Source organism: Haliotis cracherodii, unplaced genomic scaffold, assembly GCF_022045235.1.
Source record: "Haliotis cracherodii isolate W230 unplaced genomic scaffold, xgHalCrac1.p SCAF_3, whole genome shotgun sequence".
Taxonomy (NCBI): Eukaryota; Metazoa; Mollusca; class Gastropoda; order Lepetellida; family Haliotidae; genus Haliotis; species Haliotis cracherodii.
In genome coordinates this window covers 38,822,779-38,828,814 of record NW_027266286.1, presented here as the reverse complement: position 1 = coordinate 38,828,814, position 6,036 = coordinate 38,822,779, and the positions used below count along the sequence as shown (strand labels likewise).

Below are 6,036 nucleotides of genomic sequence, written 5' to 3'. Positions count from 1 at the left end.
CAGCCATCTTTGCTACAGATATGCCCTAAGTAGCTGACTTGTTTTGTCGCAGATTTACATTTGCTTGGTTTAAGAGCGAGTCCTGCTTCTTTGATTTTTTGGAATACTGCCTTGAGGTGACTCAAATGTTCCAAAAACGTTTTAGAAAATATGTATTAGTATGTAACGCCAATTCATTTCTTTATTGCCTCTGAAAAGGTTTGCAGAAATGTCATAGGAGCAATTTTGAGGCGATTCCATACATTTATTGTTATTTAAGCCGACTTGTGTTTTGCATCTGGGTGGAGTGGTATTTGCCAAAAGCCACTAACACAATCAAGCGTACTATACATATTGGCAGAGGTGGTAGGGGTGATAATATAGGTTTAGTAAACTCAAGTTCCACTGATCTGGGTAATGTAGCACGTGCATTACTCAGCAAACTTTTGTTGTGTTTGGGCCATTGATACTCAACCATTTTGTAACACTGTGCGGGGTTTGGACCCAAAGTGTCCAACTTTCAGTTTTGTAATGTTTCTTTTGTCGTCAACATCCACATCATCTTAGTAATTGAAAAATACATACTCTAAACAGACTCGTCCGAGAGTTTATTATTATTAGTTACATGATCCTGTGAGTGTGAGTCAGCACAAGAAATGATTAGTTAAATAGCGAGACGATTCCCAGTATACCTTCGATATTTGGTAATTTCCATTCTGGACGGAATATGCATATTCGGCCAAAGAGACCCAATGTCCAGGGCTATTCAACATAAACGTTCTCGTTCGGGTGCGGTCCTTTCGGAATGGCATCCAAACGATTCCACCAGGCAGTTTAATTTTTTACATGAACCATGATAACAAAGGGAGGCAAATGGTGTTGACGTCACTAGTTAATCCTGTTTACGTACTCTTCATTTCTTACCTTCAGGCTAGCGTATCAACGGACGCTTTGCTGTCAATGTGTTATGACAGTACGACTGTAAGTATATATGTGGAATTATTACATTATATTCTCTGGGAGATATGTTCGTTCACCGTTCTTTCCTTCATCTATACGGTTGACTGACGGTGTTGACAGTCGACTGTCGTTAATCTGGCTGGTGGATACCCGTTCCCTACCCGTATTGGATGTTAGTATGATACATCTTGTTAGTCTACTGTATGTCTAGCATAAACCCGTGAAATTAAGTTGTAAATTTGGGCCAATACTTTATTCTACCTGGAGAACTAATTGATCATGCTTTATAACATGTATTCTCGTCATGGTTTTAGAAAATATTGATTTTATTGTTTATTAACTTTCGTTATATCAACTGTACTTAGCATAGAACTACTTTGCCTTCATAAGATCTACTATCAATTCAACACAAAAATATGCCTTTACTCCCTGGATGTCCAAAGGACATATATATGCCCCTCCTCTTCAACCCTCACTTTGAAATGTTTGAAAATGTAACACCCCAAAAAACATCTCCACATAATGATCCACTTCACAGTTAGGCCTAACAATTATTGTTTGCCAATGATACATAAATTTTCAACATGTTAGAGACTGGTATGTTTTTGTATTAGTGGATGAGAAATAGATTACTTCATAAGTGTTTGTCAGATACAATTTATCTTACAACTTGTTTCAAAACAATATTTATGTTTTCACTGCTAATTTTCACTACTAATTATTTATCAAAGCAAACACACAAAGGGAAACAAAACTTTGCAAGTCTTGAAATATGGATCAGCTTTTTCTTGGTGGATTCAAAATTTGCTTATGTAACATGGGAATTCAGCACAGAAGAGCGAATGATTTCATCAATGTTTAGTTATTGGTGTTCGGGTGGTGCTCTAAAAGATGTTGTGTACCTCGCCTCTCCGTTTTCTATTGTAGCAGGAAAAACTACAAAACAAGTGTACTTTTAGTCACTTTAACACTTACAAAGCATCAGAATTCTCTTATGCTAAAGTAATTATTATTATATTAATTAATCTTAACAGCAAATGTAACTCTAAAAATTTTGCATTTTGTGAGAAGCCTGCAACCTCGGGGTATCGTGGTACTTGTCATGTACGCTAAACGGAACAAAATGCACTCACCAACCTTTATGATTATTCATGTTCTCTATATCAAGTGTCATTTATTTTATCTAAATATGCATATTTTACTGATAAAAGTTCATAATTTTCATTAGTTGTGCCGAGTTAAGGCCGGGCCTTGCGCTCAATTTGACAAGGGAGAGAACTCCATCGTATCGCAGTACAGGGAAAAGTTGTGTATGAAGGTCTGAATTGGACAAAAACAGGACATAATCCTACCAACCACTACATGCCAGACTTCTGTGATTTGTCCAGACAAGTGTAAAGACAGCACAAGTACAATTCTGAATGTGTTATCAGTAATAGGTATTGAATGCATATTTACCGAAAGTAAGAAAAAAATATTTTAAAAACTCAACAACAAAATATCAGAAATGATATTTAAGATTTTTGTTAAAAAATTGGATGACATTCATTTGTCCCAAAAAAATGAAAAAAATGTTAAAAGTTAACAATGAATATATAAAAAAGCACTCCTAGTATGTCAAAAGTATGTACCGGTATTTATCATTTGGCTATCAGTGAAGATTGTATTTCTAAGTGTGGCATTATGGCCCTCATGATCTCTTAATAGATTCCAGCCACAGAGCGCGAAAAAATGTGAGGTCAAGGTTAATACCTTATTAGTCGCCATGAATATGCAGATGATCTAGTTCAGGCCGATAGAGAAAGTTTACTTGGGAAACTATGGGTTATATCGTTGTCCATTGATAGATGGGGGTAAGGCAATATTAAAAAAAAATGCCTGAAGTAAGTATCATCGCGTTAATAACTCCTTACAGCAGACAGAACATTCTGAGGAAATTGAAATTGTTTACGAAGTGAGCACTTCCTGGTTACTGATTTGCATTAATAGACAGCTGCTAAGAGGCATGTCATGCGTGAACTACCGGAAATCACAAATGCCGCTATACCATGAATGCCTCGGTACCACAGGGTCTGAGTATACTATCGGAAGTTACCGACGATTTACGGCAAGGATTTTGATGTGCACGATTCCTCTTTACACTCCCCTACTAAATAGTTGACTCCTGACAACTAACAATCTCTAGGAACAAATACACAGTTCACATCAGGCATCTATTACAAGTCACAGGAAAAAGCATTTCGACTTGAAACAAGTATCTGCCACACTTAACGATTCATTTCATAAGTTTGGAAATCTGCTAACATAAAGGTGTCCCTGGGTAACAATCTCTAAAGATTACACACAAAATAAATGTTAACAATATCAACATTGTGCATTAAACAATGTGCACTGAGCAATGTGAAAGTAATACTGGTATGGAAGTTGTAAACATGACACATAATACTGACTTTCACAGATTATGTTTCGACGGAACATTCAGCTCACTGTTTACTTTGGGACTGACTTCTCCAACAACTGCAGTAATAACAATTGAGACTGACTAATATTAGCCAACACAGTAGGGTCTGTTGGAGCAACTGCAGTCTCCTAATTGTGCACTGTGGACTGCAGTAGGTTGTAGGTTTGGGATGCAATGGGAGCATTGTTCGTCGAGGTGGTAGAGCTTCGTCCTCTGCACAAGCGTCCATTTCAAGCTCATCACCGTGACATGAAGCACTTGCATCACCTGGATCTCTACTATTAGAGATAAGTGTTATTGTATCACTCACAACAGAATCTTTGATGTAATAGGGCCACTAGCATGATCACTCTCAAGTGTTTGGTTGGCTGAACCACTGGAGACCTGGGTATTTACAGGCTCCCCTGCTGTGTATGAAACACTTCCACACACAAATTTTGAAATATCCTCATTTGATACCTCATCAGGTTCATTCACTTCTGGCAGTTGTACCGACCACTGGTTCCACTCTGTCTTCAGGAAGGTAATCTGATTGCATATCAGCCACAAGTATTCTAGAGTACAACAGTTCTTTTCTGTGTACAAGTTTCTGAAAATCACTGGCGATGGGACATATGTCATAAACTTGATTTTCTTTCCTAGCAACTACTTTGTATAGCAAATGTCTTGGATCTTATGTCTCCCAGCCGGATGATTTCAGAGAAATACTCTTGCTCCTAACACAAGTTCTCTTACATTTGTGATTTTGTTGACTCTTGCTTGCCTTTGAAGTGCAGCTTCTTCCGTTTTCTCACTGGCTTAGTTAAGAGCTGCTTGCAAGCGCTGATGGTGTTCCATCACCCAGTCAGACTGTGGTGTCATCTACTTGGTCTCCTATAACTAGATCAACTGGTAACTTTGGATCTTTCCCAAAGAACAAGTAGAAGGGTGAATACCCTGTGGTAGCATGTGGGGTGCAGTTGTAGGCATACTAGTATATCAGCTCTGGCAGTAGTTGTGGCCATTTCTTCTTTTGTGGGAGGGGCAAGGTTCTTAGCATGTTATGCAGAGTTCTGTTGAATCTATCACACTGCGAGTTTCCTTCTGGGTCTTGGTCTTGGTCTTCCTAACACCATATATGCTACATAGCTTATGAATGATGTTGGATCCAAAATTTCAGCCTTGATCACAATGTAGCCGCCGGGGGACACCAAACTTGACAAACCATTCCTTAACCAAGATCATGGCACCAGTCATTGCAGTCTTATCTCTAGTTGGGAAGGCTTGCGGGAATTTAGTGTACAAGTCTGTGAGAACAAGTACATTTTCGAGTCTGTGATTGCCCTTTTCCAACAGTATATAGTCCATTGCTAGTATTTCAAGTGGTCGCTTGCCGATAATTCTTCCATATGATTGCTTTACAGAAGGACCATGTTTCCTATGTTTCACACTTTTTGCAGTACTCTTCTGTGTCCCTTGCCAGGTATGGCCAGAAGCATCTTGCTCTCAGAACGCAAATGGTCCTCTCTGCACTGGGATGTCCACTTCCGTCATGGCTAGCCTTGAGAAATCTTGACTGGAGTTCGTTTGGAATAACAACTTGAACTGTTTTCCTCGTTGTCAACCTTCATCCAACGGTACAGAACTCCATTTAGCACAACCATGTTATTCCAGCATTTCAGCATTCTACTTGTATTTGGATGCTCTTTTAACCTGTCTCTGTAAGATGGATACTGGTACTGGTTGTAGTGAAATAGGAACCTCTTGATGTGTGTATCTTCTTCCTGCATTTTCTTCATTTCATCAGGGTGGACAGTTGGGAGATTTGTGTTTGGTAGTGGTTCCAGGAGTATTGTTTGTGCTCGCAAAGACTCTAATCAATTTGACTTGGTATCTTGCTTGGATGGGTACCATGGTCAACATAACTGGCATGTCACTGGAGCTGGTTACAGAGATCTTTCCTGTCGTGCAACTTCAGAGGTGTGAGTTTCTTTCCAGCTTAACGAGTCATCGTTTCTAATCTTCTTTCCTGGTCTGTGCCGAATGACAAGGTTAAATTGTGCCAGTTCTCATATCCGTCCATCTTCCTGCGGCAAAGGTGTTAACTGACTTTATGAGAGAGTCCAGTTTCTCATGAAGTCAGTTAATACCTTTGCTGTGAGAAGATGCTATCCGTCTTGTTTCAGTCACACCTAACTTTGCAGTCATCTGCACATAGCTCAAAGGGGTCATTGTCTGTGTAGACAGTACATACAGCTCCAAGGAGTAAATCTCTAAATTTTTCAGTGACAGCCCACTACAGTGCTACAAGCTCCAACTACATACTACTGTAGTTGTCCATATTTCTTTTGGATGGTCTCAAGGATCTGCTAACAAAGCTCAGCACAACTTTTCCAGATTCCCGTTCCTGTGACAATACCGCTCCTAATCCATAGTGACTAGCATCGACCTGAAGGATATACGGTCTATCAAAATCAGGGTGTCCCAGACTGGTGCCATGGTGCTCTTCGAAGGCCTTGTCGTAATAGCTGTGTCAAGCTTTCATACCACTCCCTGGCTGAACTTCCGTTCTTCCTTTCTTTCCCAACCTTTTGCCTGGCAGCAGAGAATGTAGAGGAGCTGCAATGCTTGTGAAGCCTTGAACAAATTTTCTACAG

The 6,036-nt window shown here is 39.5% G+C and overlaps 1 protein-coding gene across 1 annotated transcript in view; it reads left to right on the top strand.

Annotated features, from left to right (window-relative positions):
* Positions 1–865: 865 nt before the first annotated feature.
* The window catches only part of LOC139475817 (synaptotagmin-1-like), a 147,175-nt gene continuing 142,004 nt past the window's right edge, over positions 866–6,036 (top strand). The window contains exon 1 of the mRNA XM_071259019.1: positions 866–960. The gene's annotated coding sequence lies outside the window, so the exon portion shown is untranslated. The remainder of the gene's footprint in view (positions 961–6,036) is intronic.